Source organism: Lissotriton vulgaris, chromosome 1_1 (genome assembly GCF_964263255.1).
Source record: "Lissotriton vulgaris chromosome 1_1, aLisVul1.2, whole genome shotgun sequence".
Classification (NCBI taxonomy): Eukaryota; Metazoa; Chordata; class Amphibia; order Caudata; family Salamandridae; genus Lissotriton; species Lissotriton vulgaris.
Genome location: NC_141685.1, coordinates 254,547,774 through 254,564,016, shown reverse-complemented (window position 1 = coordinate 254,564,016; position 16,243 = coordinate 254,547,774). Strand labels below are relative to the sequence as shown.

The 16,243-nt window shown below is 43.9% G+C and overlaps 1 pseudogene; it reads right to left on the bottom strand.

The window, feature by feature from the left end:
• Positions 1 to 10,065: 10,065 nt before the first annotated feature.
• Positions 10,066 to 10,118, bottom strand: LOC147746817 (U7 small nuclear RNA; annotated as a pseudogene).
• Between the last annotated feature and the right edge of the window lie 6,125 nt (positions 10,119 to 16,243).

Below are 16,243 nucleotides of genomic sequence, written 5' to 3'. Positions count from 1 at the left end.
AACCTAGAACGGAGGTAACCTGGAATTAAAAAATCCAGTTAACAAAACCAGCTAAAATTAATTGGGCACTTTTCGGCAATCAACAACGAACCTCACAGTGCTCGTTTATATAAAATCTGCTGGCAACACCCACCATTGAGCAGCATAGTAAGACATATTCTTAAATGGTCCGTGACATTATTTCCCACTACTTATTGTGACGAGTTTCATATCAAGATCTTCATAACTCAGAATCATCATTCAGCGTTCCAACCGTTCTAGATTAGAACAGAGTGCTTTCTTCATATCTTTCATTTCCAATGATGAGGCGGCTTCTCTTTATTAGCAACCTTCTAGACAAATAGTAAAGCGCTATTCTAACTACCGTCAATGCAATTTCACGTGGTAGCGCTAAAAAATACCTACTTTTAATAGGTCCCCTTTAAGATATTAATTGTTGATTGAAATGGAAAAGAGTAAAAGATCTGAGGGTACTAAAATAAGTTATTATTGACAATTTAACAAAAAAAAAACAAAGAAAAGAAGTCCATGGCATTGCACAGAAAATATGCAAATATTAGTACCTCGGCCACGCCCTGCTTGAGATCCGACAAACCAAACACGTCACTGGTTTAGAATGGCTCGCCATTGGTTTGGACGTCACTGGAATGAGAGGCGTGGCGTCCATGCTGGATCGGGTTGAAAGACTTAAAACTGGGAAGATATTTTGCGAGCAAGCGGACATGACAGATTGGGGTAAAATGTCGGCCTTGACAGAATGACGATAAAGTTGTCTCGCGCACATGTCTGAGGAGCTCTTTTTCTGCCGAACAACTAACTGCTCTCATCAGTCTGTCCAACTTTATTATATTTCTACCAGGAAGGTTCAGGACAACTATCTAAAAGAACAGATGTAATTTCTCTGTATTCTAATGAGGGTTTACTTTATGCCTCTATATTTTGTACCAGGTCCTGATGAGACCCACTGATTCACTCTTAAATCGGTAAAAACATTGGGGCATATTACCAGGCAAATGCAATAGCATTTAAAATATTACACATCAAGCTGCAGTTCACCTCATGTCCCTAGATGTCCCTGATGATGCAAATGCAATAGCATTTAAAATATTATATATCAAGCTGCAGTACACCTCGCAGTCCCTAGATGTCCCTGATGAGGCAAATGCAATAGCATATAAAATGCGATTGTCACAACCCCAACACACACCCACAGCACAATGCAGACACGCCCACAAGGGACTACTTTGCTGGCACGGTTCTTTTACATTTTAAATGTATATGGTGGGCGTCTGCATAGCCTATGTCCTTCTGCTGCAACTGCTTTTTCCAACACTGTATTGGGTGTAGTGATTGGTGCTGTGGTTCCCGAGTTTACCTGGCCAAAAGGTGCAAGTTCTCTCTTTATAATAGTAGTATAGATGGATGCATGCGATGAATGGTGTGTGCAGGTCTATCTGCTGGGTGTGCGTGTGTGAAAGAGACATTGGGGCAGATTTACAAGCCCCTTGTGCCTCTTTTGCGCCGCTGTTGCATCACTTTTGTGACGCAGCGGCGGCGCAAAAGATACACCATGGTGCGGGGTATTAACAACGTGACGCATCTGGGAGATGCGTCACGTTGTAAAGCCCTGCGCCATAAGAAGGGGTTCCTGCGCAGGGGGGGGGGTGGGGCGTTCCGGCGCAGGAACGCCTCCTAAAAGTGGCTGAGTGAAATCTACAAGATTTCACTCAGTCACTTTTAGGCCAATGCTGCGTCAAAACCCTGCGCTTGCTTGAAGCAGGCATATGGCTTGAGGCAGCATTGAAAGAATAGGCCCCCCCAGAGCATTGCTGGAGCAATTTGACTGGAATCACAGGATGTTGAGCTGATGGCGAGTTTCGAACGTAGCTCCCCAGCTCTAAAGTTGTCTAAAGTTCGCAATTCTAGAACTTGTGGCGGGAGGTGTGTCTAAAAGTGTATGTCGGTGCTGGCCATCAATGAGAGAGACCTGTGAATTTTTGAAATCGGTGGTGAAAAAATATGAGTATGTTGCTGGAGATGTGGGCCGCCGAGCCACCAATGTACTTACCGGGGTAGGGTAAACACCCATTATTCCGCAACTTTCTTTCCGCAGACCATCACTCCGCAAACTTTCATTATGAAAGTACCATGACTCCGCAATGCCATTATAACGCATGGCATTACATTTTTTATGCTTGTACCACGCATACATTTACAACGAAATTCGTTGTAAATGCATGAATGGTAAAAGCATGTTTTTTAAAAATGTTTGGTTAAGGCAAGTATGGGTATAGGGGTATATGTTTTGGGGTACTGAGGTATATGTTTTGGGGTGTTTGGGTATTTTAATGGTTCAGATATAGTTTTGGGTTATGGGGTACAGGGGTATTTTTAGGGTTCAGGGCTAGGTTTGGGTTTTGGGGTATAGGGGTATTTTTAGGGTTCAGGGCTAGGTTTGGGTTTTGGGGTACAGGGGTATTTTTAGGGTACAGGGCTAGGTTTGGGTTTTGGGATACAGGGGTATTTTAGGGTTCTGGGCTAGGTTTGGGTTTTGGGATGCAGGGGTATTTTTAGGGTTCAGGGGTAGGTTTGGGTTTTTGGGTACATCGTTTTTTTGCACTCCACACCACCCCAGTTCAGACATGGCCATATGCAAATCAGCCTTGACCCTGTGCCTCATGGGAACAGTCCAGCCCGAAGGCCGAACGTACCACACGCCCCCAGCATTTGTCACGCCCCCCCCAGCACAAGCCCACAGCACAACGCAGACACGCCCACAAGGGACTACTCTGCAGGCACAGTTCTTTTACTTTTTAAATGTATATGGTGGGCGTCTGCATAGCCTATGTCCTTCTGCTGCAACTGCCCTTTCCAACGCTTTATTGGGTGTTGTGATTGGTGCTGTGGTTCCTGAGATTACCCGCCTCAAAGGTTTGGGCTCTCTCTTTATTATATTAGTACTAGCAGCCCGTCCCGACGTTGTCCGGGTATGAATTGCTGCCGGTCAGTAGTATATTGTTTTGTTGGATTTCGTTTTGATAGCATTTCTTAACTGTGACAGGCCTGTGAAACGCTCCGATTCACAGTGCACTGCTGATGCACTTAAGAGTGCGCATTCAGTAGTGTGTGAACTTCAGTTTCCCTACTTTACTTTTCCTTGCAATATTATATAGCGCAAACTCGACAACATGGCATGAGCACAATTTACATTACAGAAGAACACATTCATTTGTGGTAGGCACGGGGAGACAGAGCAATTTGCCTGGAATCACAGGATGTTGACCTGATGCCGAGATTCGAACGTAGCTCCCCAGCTGTAAAGTTCGCAATTCTAGAACTTGTGGCGGGAGGTGTGTCTAAAAGTGTATGTCGGTGCTGGCCATCAATGAGAGAGACCTGTGCATTTTTCAAATCGGTGGTGAAAAAATATGAGTATGTTGCTGGAGATGTGGGGCGCGGTGCCACCAATGTACTTAACGGGGTAGGGTAAACACCCATTATTCCGCAACTTTCTTTCCGCAGACCATCACTCCGCATACTTTCATTATGAAAGTACCATGACTCCGCAATGCCATTATAACGCATGGCATTACATTTTTTATGCTTTTACCACGCATATATTTACAACGAATTTCGTTGTAAATGCATGAATGGTAAAAGCATGTTTTTTAAAAATGTTTGGATAAGGCAAGTATGGGTATAGGGGTATATGTTTTGGGGTACTGAGGTATATGTTTTGGGGTGTTTGGGTATTTTAATGGTTCAGATATAGTTTTGGGTTGTGGGGTACAGGGGTATTTTTACGGTTCAGGGCTAGGTTTGGGTTTTGGGGTATAGGGGTATTTTTAGGGTTCAGGGGTAGGTTTGGGTTTTGGGGTACAGGGGTATTTTAAGGGTTCAGGGCTAGGTTTGGGTTTTGGGGTACAGGGGTATTTTTAGGGTTCAGGGCTAGGTTTGGGTTTTGGGATGCAGGGGTATTTTAGGGTTCTGGGCTAGGTTTGGGTTATGGGGTACAGGGGTATTTTTAGGGGTCAGGGGTAGGTTTGGGTTTTGGGGTACAGGGGTATTGTAAGGGTTATGGGCTAGGTTTGGGTTTTGGGGTACAGGGGTATTTTAGGGTTCAGGGGTAGGTTTGGGTTTTGGGGTACAGGGGTATTTTTAGGGTTCAGGGGTATGTTTGGGGTTTGAGGTACAGGGGTATTTATAGGGTTCAGGGCTAGGTTTTGGTTTTGGGGTACAGGGGTATTTTTAGGGTTTAGGGATAGGTTTGGGTTTTTGGGGTACAGGGTAGATTTACAGGGTTAAGATGGGTTAATGTTTAAGGGTGTTGGGGTATTTTATAGAGTAAGGGTGGGTTATGATTATGGGGTGCAGGGGTATTTAAAGTAGGGGTGGGCGGAATTGGCGCGAACTTGGTACAATAAATCTGCAATATTTCGTTCCGTCAGATTTCCAATTATTAAAACAGAAACCTCATATATTCAAGGTAAAATAACAAGTATTTCTACATGCTAAAATGCATATAGTCATTTCACAAAAGTGAAATTAGCTTCCAGCAAGCAGTGAGAGAGGTGATGATTTTGAGATCAAGCCCCTGCAAACCATTATGGGACGAGATTAGCAGTGGGAAGTGAATATTATAGTATCCAAATAATTCTACAAAGAGCTGCAGTTCACCTCGTTCTCCCCAGTTGTCCCCAAGAGGCAAATGCAATAGCATTTAAAATATTATACATCAAGCTGCAGTTCACCTCATGGTCCCTAGATGTCCCTGATGAGTCAAATGCAATAGCATTTAAAATATTACACATCAAGCTGCAGTTCACCTCATGTCCCTAGATGTCCCTGATGATGCAAATGCAATAGCATTTAAAATATTATATATCAAGCTGCAGTTCACCTCGCCGTCCCTAGATGTCCCTGATGAGGCAAATGCAATAGCATTTCAAATATTATACATCATGCTGCAGTTCACCTCGTCGTCCCAAGATGTCCCTGATGAGTAAAATTCAAAAACATTGAAACCCTTTCATGAATGCTAAAAATGATGCTAAGCTTATCCCATAATGCTTTGCAGGGCCTTTTAGTTGTATTTTTGCCCATAACTGTGCTTGGGGTGATTCTAAGAGAATGGGACCTCCACTGAATTACTATTTAAAGGGAGCAGGAATGTATAAAACCTGGGAAGAAAAATCAACACTCGTGACGGAATGCCCCCAGCGATTGTCACGCCCCCAGCACACACCCACAGCACAATGCAGACACGCCCACAAGGGACTACTTTGCTGGCGCGGTTCTTTTACATTTTAAATGTATATGGTGGGCGTCTGCATAGCCTATGTCCTTCTGCTGCAACTGCCCTTTCCAACGCTGTATTGGGTGTTGTGATTGGTGCTGTGGTTCCCGAGTTTACCTGGCCAAAAGGTGCAAGTTCTCTCTTTATAATAGTAGTATAGACTAGCAGCCCGTCCCGACGTTGTCTGGGAGCAATTAGGCTTCAGGGCCCCCGCCCGCCCCCACATTGTCCGTGGGTCCCCCGGAGCCTTCCTCCATATATTGCAGTATTATACCTCTATGTTTACTTTGTATGCTTTTGTAACCTGCACACGTCCATTTTTCCTCCTATACCTGTATGTTTACTTTTGACGCTTTTGTAACCTGCACACGTAACTTTTTCTTCCTGTAATGCACCGTTTGGCTCACTTTTGTAATGCTCCGTTTGCTTCCTCTTGCTCACGATTGTCATTTTTTGCTTCATTTTTCCGCCGCTCACCGTTCCTCCCCGCCTGTCCGCCGCTCCTCGCCGCCAGTACGCCGCTCCTCCCCGCTCCATGTCCGCCGGTCCTCCTTGCGCTCCTGGCCACCGCTCCTCCCTGCGCTCTTCACGTCAGCACGCACGTCTAGGCCGGCGCTTCTTCCAAGGGACTACTTTTTTTTTCAGTACATTTTTTAAATAACGTATATTTATTACGTTCATATAGCCTATGTCCATCTGCACACCCTGACGATTACAACGATGTATCGGGTGTGTGGATTGGCACTGTGGTTCCTGAGTTTACCCGCCTCAAAGGTTCAAAGTTCTTCCTTTATAATAGTACTAGCAGCCCGTCCCGACGTTGTCCGGGAGCAATTAGGCTTCAGGGCCCCCGCCCGCCCCGACGTTGTCCGTGGGTCCCCCGGAGCCTTCCTCCATATATTGCAGTATTATACCTCAATGTTTACTTTGTATGCTTTTGTAACCTGCACACGTAACTTTTTCTTCCTGTAATGCACCGTTTGGCTCACTTTTGTAATGCTCCGTTTGCTTCCTCTTGCTCACGATTGTCATTTTTGGTTCATTTTTCCGCCGCTCACCGTTCCTCCCCGCCTGTCCGCCGCTCCTCACCGTCTGTCCGCCGCTCCTCGCCGCCTGTACGCCGCTCCTCTCCGCTCCATGTCCGCCGGTCCTCCTCGCGCTCCTGGACGCCGCTCCTCCCTGCGCTCCTCACGTCTAGGCCGGCGCTTCTTCCAAGGGACTACTTATGTTTTTTCCGGTACATTTTTTAAATAACGTATATTTATTAAGTTTATATAGCCTATGTCCATCTGCACACCCTGACGATTACAACAATGTATCGGGTGTGTGGATTGGCGCTGTGGTTTCTGAGTTTACCGGCCTCAAAGGTTCAAAGTTCTTCCTTTATAATAGTAGTATAAATATATATATATAACTATATATATATATAGATATATATATAGATATATATATATGTATATATATATATATTTATATATATAGATATATATATATGTATATCTATCTATCTATATATATATATATATATATATATATATATATATATATATATATATATATATATATATATATATATATATATATATATATATATGTGTGTGTGTGTGTGTGTGTGTGTGTGTATATATATAGATAGATATATATATATATAGATATATATATATATATGTTGTGATCAAGTCCGGGTTTCCTGGACGAAACGCGTCATGTTGCCGTCCCCATCGATGGAATAAAGCACTTCATTCACCTTTAACTTTATATAGATATATAGATATATATATATATACATGTATATATCTATATCTATATCTATCTATCTATCTATCTATCTATCTATCTATCTATCTATCTATCTACATATATATATATATATATATATATATGTGTGTGTGTATATATCTATTTATATATATATTTCAAAGCAGAGAGCTGGCCTTTTTTGCGATCACCAGTGTAGTTGCTGCTATAGAACTCTACAGGGACCTCTGGGGACAGCCTGCGGTACTGTGTCCGTGCAGCCCTATTCAGACTCTACAGGGACCTCTGGGGACTGCCAGTGGTACTGCGCCTCTTCCTGCTCCTCCAGAGATATTTAGTAAATTGTTACTCGGCCTCGGCCTTCCCTCGCGGAATCCATATTTCGCACCTCGACTGTGATGTCACTAGTGTCAGTGTCTCTTTAGCCAGTGGGCCCAGGGCCCGCTACTTAACACTGTGCAAGTCTGTTTTGTTGAACTTTTAGCTCGTTGCAATCATTTATTTACCGCTGGAGGGACAACTTCTCGCAAAGCATTCTAATTAGCAGAAAATCTAGAACGGAGGTAACCTGGAATTAAAAAATCCAGTTAACAAAACAAGCTAAAATTAATTGGGCACTTTTCGGCAGTCAACAATGAACCTCACTGTACTCGTTTATATAAAATCTGCTGGCTACGCCCACCATTGAGAAGCATTGTAAGGCATATCCATAAATAGACCGTGACGTTATTTCCCACTACTTATTCAAACGAGTTTCATATTAGGATCCTATAACTCAATATAATTTTTCAGCGTTTCAACCGATTTAGTTTAACACAGGAGACTTTCTTCGTATCTTTCATTTACAATGATATGGCAGCTTCTCTTTATAAGACACCTTCTAGACAAATAGTAAAGAGCTATTCTACATATGGTAAATGCAATTTCACGTAGTATCGCTAAAAAATACCTACTTTTAATAGGTTCCCTTTATTATATTAATTGTTGATTGAAATGGAAAGGAGTAAAAAAATCAGAATGTACTAAAATAAGTTATTATTGACAATTTAACAAAGAAAACCAAAGAAAAGAAGTCCATGGCATTGCACAGAAAATATGCAAATATTAGTACCTCGGCCACGCCCTGCTTGAGATCCGACAAACCAAACACCTCACTGGTTTAGAATGGCTCGCCATTGGTTTGGACGTCACTGGAATGAGAGGCGTGGCGTCCATGCTGGATCGGGTTGAAAGACTTAAAACCGGGAAGATATTTTGCTAGCAAGCGGCCATGACAGATTGGGGTAAAATGTCGGCCTTGACAGAATGACGATAACGTTGTCTCGCGCACATGTCTGAGGAGCTCTTTTTCCGCCGAACAACTAACTGCTCTCATCAGTCTGTCCAACTTTATTATGTTTCTACCAGGAGGGTTCAGGACAACTATCTAAAAGAACAGATGTCATTTCTCTGTATTCTAATGAGGGTTTACTTTATGCCTCTATATTTTGCACCAGGTCCTGATGAGACCCACTGATTCACTCTTAAATCTGTAAAAACATTGGGGCATATTACCACGCAAATGCTATAGCATTTAAAATATTACACATCAAGCTGCAGTTCACCTCGTCGTCCCAAGATGACCCTGATGAGTAAATTTCAAAAACATTGAAACCCTTTCATGAATGCTAAAAATTATGCTAAACTTATCCCATAATGCTTTGCAGGGCCTTTTAGTTGTATTTTTGCTCATAACTGTGCTTGGGGTGGTTCTAAGAGAATGGGACCTCCATTGAATTACTATTTAAAGGGAGCAGGAATGTATAGAACCTGGGAAGAAAAAACAACACTCGTGACGGAATGCCCCCAGCGATTGTCACACCCCAGCACACACCCACAGCACAATGCAGACACGCCCACAAGGGACTACTTTGCTGGCACGGTTCTTTTACATTTTAAATGTATATGGTGGGCGTCTGCAAAGCCTATGTCCTTCTGCTGTAACTGCCCTTTCCAACGCTGTATTGGGTGTTGTGATTGGTGCTGTGGTTCCCGAGTTTACCTGGCCAAAAGGTGCAAGTTCTCTCTTTATAATAGTAGTATAGAGTATAGATATATATATAACTATATATATAGATAGATAGATAGATAGATAGATAGATAGATATATAGATATATATACATATATATATATGTACATATATATATTTATATATATATAGATATATATACATATATATATGTATATATATATCTATATATATATAGATATATATAGATATATATATACACATATATATATATATATGTGTATATATATATCTATATATATATTTCAAAGCAGAGAGCTGGCCTTTATTGCGATCACCAGTGTAGTTGCCGCTATGGAACTCTACAGGGACCTCTGGGGACAGCCTGCGGTACTGTGTCCGTGCAGCCCATTTCAGACTCTACAGGGACCTCTGGGGGCTGCTACTGGTACTGCACCTCTTCCTGCTCCTCCAGAGATATTTAGTAAATTGTTACTCGGCCTCGGCCTTCCCTCGCGGAATCCATATTTCGCACCTCAACTGTGATGTCACTAGTGTCAGTGTCTCTTTAGCCAGTGGGCCCAGGGCCCGCTACTTAACACTGTGCAAGTCTGTTTTGTTGAACTTTTAGCTCGTTGCAATCATTTATTTGTCGCTGGAGGGACAACTTCTCACAAAGCATTCTATTTAGCAGCAAACCTAGAACGGAGGTAACCTGGAATTAAAAAATCCAGTTAACAAAACCAGCTAAAATTAATTGGGCACTTTTCGGCAATCAACAACGAACCTCACAGTGCTCGTTTATATAAAATCTGCTGGCAACACCCACCATTGAGCAGCATAGTAAGACATATTCTTAAATGGTCCGTGACATTATTTCCCATTACTTATTGTGACGAGTTTCATATCAAGATCTTCATAACTCAGAATCATCATTCAGCATTCCAACCGTTCTAGATTAGAACAGAGAGCTTTCTTCATATCTTTCATTTCCAATGATGAGGCGGCTTCTCTTTATTAGAAACCTTCTAGACAAATAGTAAAGAGCTATTCTAACTACCGTCAATGCAATTTCACGTGGTAGCGCTAAAAAAGACCTACTTTTAATAGGTCCCCTTTAAGATATTAATTGTTGATTGAAATGGAAAAGAGTAAAAAATCTGAGGGTACTAAAATAAGTTATTATTGACAATTTAACAAAAAAAAAACAAAGAAAAGAAGTCCATGGCATTGCACAGAAAATATGCAAATATTAGTACCTCGGCCACGCCCTGCTTGAGATCCGACAAACCAAACACGTCACTGGTTAGAATGGCTCGCCATTGGTTTGGACGTCACTGGAATGAGAGGCGTGGCGTCCATGCTGGATCGGGTTGAAAGACTTAAAACTGGGAAGATATTTTGCGAGCAAGCGGACATGACAGATTGGGGTAAAATGTCGGCCTTGACAGAATGACGATAAAGTTGTCTCGCGCACATGTCTGAGGAGCTCTTTTTCCGCCGAACAACTAACTGCTCTCATCAGTCTGTCCAACTTTATTATATTTCTACCAGGAAGGTTCAGGACAACTATCTAAAAGAACAGATGTAATTTCTCTGTATTCTAATGAGGGTTTACTTTATGCCTCTATATTTTGCACCAGGTCCTGATGAGACCCACTGATTCACTCTTAAATCGGTAAAAACATTGGGGCATATTACCAGGCAAATGCAATAGCATTTAAAATATTACACATCAAGCTGCAGTTCACCTCATGTCCCTAGATGTCCCTGATGATGCAAATGCAATAGCATTTAAAATATTATATATCAAGCTGCAGTACACCTCGCAGTCCCTAGATGTCCCTGATGAGGCAAATGCAATAGCATATAAAATGCGATTGTCACAACCCCAACACACACCCACAGCACAATGCAGACACGCCCACAAGGGACTACTTTGCTGGCACGGTTCTTTTACATTTTAAATGTATATGGTGGGCGTCTGCATAGCCTATGTCCTTCTGCTGCAACTGCTTTTTCCAACACTGTATTGGGTGTAGTGATTGGTGCTGTGGTTCCCGAGTTTACCTGGCCAAAAGGTGCAAGTTCTCTCTTTATAATAGTAGTATAGATCAAGCTGCAGTTCACCTCGCCGTCCCTAGATGTCCCTGATGAGGCAAATGCAATAGCATTTAAAATATTATATATCAAGCTGCAGCTCACCTCGTCGTCCCAAGATGTCCCTGATGAGTAAAATTCAAAAACATTAAAACCCTTTCATGAATGCTAAAAATTATGCTAAGCTTATCCCATAATGCTTTGCAGGGCCTTTTAGTTGTATTTTTGCCCATAACTGTGCTTGGGGTGGTTCTAAGAGAATGGGACCTCCATTGAATTACTATTTAAAGGGAGCAGGAATGTATAGAACCTGGGAAGAAAAAACAACACTCGTGACGGAATGCCTCCAGCGATTGTCACGCCCCCAGCACACACCCACAGCACAATGCAGACACGCCCACAAGGGACTACTTTGCTGGCACGGTTCTTTTACATTTTAAATGTATATGGTGGGCGTCTGCATAGCCTATGTCCTTCTGCTGCAACTGCCCTTTCCAACGCTGTATTGAGTGTTGTGATTAAAATACCACTGTACCCCAAAAGCCAAACCTACCCACGAACCCTAAAAATTCCCCTGCACCCCAAAACCCAAACCTAGCCCTGAACCATAAAAATAACCATGTACCCCAAAACCCAAACCTACCCCTGAACCCTAAAATACCCCTGCACCCCAAAACCCAAACCTAGCCCTGAACCATAAAAATAACCATGTACCCCAAAACCCAAACCTACCCCTGAACCCTAAAATACCCCTGTACCCCAAAACCCAAACCTAGCCCTGAACCCTAAAATACCCCTGTACCCCAAAACCCAAACCTAGCCCTTAACCCTTAAAATACCCCTGTACCCCAAAACCCAAAACTACCCCTGAACCTTAAAAATACCCCTATACCCCAAAGCCCAAACCTAGCCCTGAACCCTAAAAATACGCCTGTACCCCGAAACCCATACCTATTCCTAAACGCTACAACTACCACTGTACTCCATAACCCAAAACTATATCTGAACCCTTAAAATACCCAAGCACCCCAAAATATATACCTCAGTACCCCTAAACATATACCCCTATACCCATACTTACCTTATCCAAACATTAAAAAAACATGCTTTTACCATTCATGCATTTACAACGAATTTTGTTATAAATGTATGCGTGGTAAAAGCATATAAAATGTAATGCCATGCGTTATAATGGCATTGCGGAGTCATGGTACTTTCATAATGAAAGTATGCTGAGTGATGGTCTGCGGAAAGAAAGTTGCGGGATAATGGGTGTTTACCCTCCCCCGGTAAGTACATTGGTGGCACGGCGGCCCACATCTCCAGCAACATACTCATATTTTTTCACCACCGATTTGAAAAATGCACAGGTCTCTCTCATTGATGGCCAGTACCGACATACACTTTTAGACACACCTCCCGCCATAAGTTCTAGAATTGCGAACTTTAGAGCTGGTGAGCTACGTTTGAATCTCGGCATCAGGTCAACATCCCTTGATTCCAGGCTTTGTCTCCCCGTGCCTACCACAAATTAATGTGTTCTTCTGTAATGTAAATTGTGCTCATGCCATGTTGTCGAGTTTGCGCTATATAATATTGCAAGGAAAAATAAAAATGGGAAACTTAAGTTCACACACTACTAAATGCGCACTCTTAAGTGCATCAGCAGTGCACTGTGAATCGGAGAGTTTCACACGCCTGTCACAGATAAGAAATGCTATCAAAACGAAATCCTACAAAACATTATACTACTGGCCGGCAACAATTCATACCCGGACATCGTCGGGACGGGCTGCTAGTATGATTAATAAAAAGAGATTCACTAACTCAACAGGCGCCTCATGCTCTAGTATTTTATAGTGCCAGTACAGTGCACACCCCACTGGTTTGTCCTTTGCCCAGCGAGACGCACACGAAATCCATACTAATATAATAAAGAGAAAGCCCAAACCTTTGAGGCGGGTAATCTCAGGAACCACAGCAACAATCACAACACCCAATACAGCGTTGGAAAGGGCAGTTGCAGCAGAAGGACATAGGCTATGCAGACGCCCACCATATACATTTAAAAAGTAAAAGAACCGTGCCAGCAAAGTAGTCCCTTGTGGGCGTGTCTGCGTTGTGCTCTGAGCTTGTGCTGGGGGGGCGTGACAAATGCTGGAGGCGTATGGTATGTTCCGCCCTTCGGGCTGGACTGTTCCCATGAGGCACAGGGTCAGGGCTGATTTGCATATGGACATGTCTGAACTGGGCTGGTGTGGAGTGCAAAAAAACGATGGATTTCGGCCCAGAGATCTGTACTAGGGTGAATATATGACATTGTTCTGCATTCTGTCCATCAACTGTTGTTTTTGCATTCGTCACCCCGAGTGGGATGGGTATGCTCAGACGTGAGTCCCATGCTCTCCAAACCACTGGAGTCAAGCTATTCTGGCTGAATTCAGTTGATTGCCAGAAATTGGTTCTAAGATGCTAGAGTCTGGTCCAGGAAAGACATGGCTTGGCAGTTCGGCCTGGAATGTTCCCTTGAGGCACAGGGTCAAGGCTGAGGTGGTGAGGAATGCAAAAAAAATGATGGATTTAGGCCCAGATCTCTGCATTGGGGTGAATGTATGACATTGTTTTGCATTTTGTCCATCAACTGTTGTTTTCACATTCCACGTCTTATGTCAATTATTTCATTGTCTTTTCTTCGCAGGTTCTGTACATTCCAGCTCCGGGTATCCACCCTGCTCCCTTTAAATACCCCTGCACCCCATAATCAAAACCCACCCTTACTCCTTAAAAAAAACCAGCACCCTTCAACACTAACCCACCTTAACCCTATAAATATACCTTGTACCCCAAAACCCAAACCTATACCTAAATCCTAAAAATACCCCTGTACCCCAAACCTAGCCCTGAACCCTAAAATACCCCTGTACCCCAAAACTCAAACCTACCCCTGAACCCTTAAATACCCCTGTACCCCAAAACCCAAACCTAGCCCTGAACCCTAAAAATACACCTGTACCCCAAAACCCAAACCTAGCCCTGAACCCTAAAAATACCCTATAACCCAAAGCCCAAACCTAGCCCTGAACCCTAAAAATACGCCTGTACCCCAAAACCCATACCTATCCCTAAACGCTAAAACTACCCCTGTACCCCATAACCCAAAACTATATCTGAACCCTTAAAGTACCCAAGCACCCCAAAATATATACTTCAGTACCCCAAAACATATACCCCTATACCCATACTGACCTTATCCAAACATTTAAAAAAACATGCTTTTACCATTCATGCATTTACAACGAATTTTGTTGTAAATGTATGCGTGGTAAAAGCATATAAAATGTAATGCCATGCATTATAATGGCATTGCGGAGTCATGGTACTTTCATAATGAAAGTATGCTGAGTGATGGTCTGCGGAAAGAAAGTTGCGGAATAATGGGTGTTTACCCTCCCCCGGTAAGTACATTGGTGGCACGGCGGCCCACATCTCCAGCAACATACTCATATTTTTTCACCACCGATTTGAAAAATGCACAGTCTCTCTCATTGATGGCCAGCACCGACATACACTTTTAGACACACCTCCCGCCACAAGTTCTAGAATTGCGAACTTTATTTCTGGGGAGCTACGTTCGAATCTCGGCATCAGGTCAACATCCCGTGATTCCAGGCTTTGTCTCCCCGTGCCTACCACAAATTAATGTGTTCTTCTGTAATGTAAATTATGCTCATGACATGTTGTCGAGTTTGCGCTATATAATATTGCAGGGAAAAATAAAGTAGGGAAACTTGAGTTCACACACTACTGAATGCGCACTCTTAAGTGCATCAGCAGTGCACTGTGAATCGGAGCGTTTCACAGTCCTGTCACAGATAAGAAATGCTATCAAAACGAAATCCTACAAAACAATATACTACTGGCCGGCAACAATTCATACCCGGACAACGTCGGGACGGGCTGCTAGTATGATTAATAAAAAGAGATTCGGAGGAGCTTCGCGGGCAACCAAGATGGCCGCGTAAGCTCGGAGCTCCGAAGACCCTCCGATCCTCCGTATTGATCCTGCTAGCTATCCTGTCCCACGACGGTGGGAATCAACAGCGGTGTTGATGCTGACGCAGCGCCCGGTCTCAGATTGAAAATCCGAGGTTCCTGGACCGAGTTACGCCGTCTTGAAGCCGACTGGCGACGACGCCATAGTAGCCTGGCATAGCTTCGGCGCACTCCGAGCTGAACTGACATAATTGCTGGACCCGGTGGCCCTGTTGGTCTCCCTGGCAGCCTGCCTTTTACTGCGGGAGGTGGAATGGACTGTTTGCTTTGATCGAGTGGTGGTGGCGTAGTTGGCTTGCCCCCTTTTGGATCGTATTGACCCAGTTGCTCAACATGGCGGGCAGAGGAGATCCAGACAAAGGGAAGCCCCCGAGAGTCAGCAGAAAACCCATCCATTCGCAATCCACCATCCCTGAGCGCTTCTCCCACTCCAGGGGATCGCCGGGATCGTCGAGCCATACCAAAGATCCGCAACGAGACGTGTCCACAGAAGATACGGAACACACCCTCCGGGACGTGCTGGGAGCCATTGCTGGCGTGAAGGCCGAGATGCATAGCCAACACGAAGCGCTGTCCAGCAAGGTGGATACCCTCAAGATTGAGCTTAACCTCATCAGGGCCGACCTCGGCAAAACCAATGACAGAGTTAAGTCACTCGACATTAAGACGTCGAGTTTGACTTCTGATGTGTCGGACATGCAGACCGAGGTACGGGGCCTGAAGGCGGCTAATGTGGCACTTGCTCGCCGACTGGACGATTTTGAGGGACGGGCACGGCGCCAGAACGTCCGTATTACAGGTGTGCCGGAGGGAGCGGAGGAGGAGGCCGTGGACTTGTTCGTGGAGGACTTGGTGGAGAAGCACTTGGCGCCGGGCGGCTTGAGTAAATTCTTTTCGGTTGAGAGGGCTCACCGCCTGCCTGGTGGCCAACCGAAGTTGGGTGCGACCCCGCGCCCCATCATTGCTAGACTATTCAATTACCGGGACCGGGACGCCATTTTGCAAGCGTCGAGAAGAGGCGGCCCGC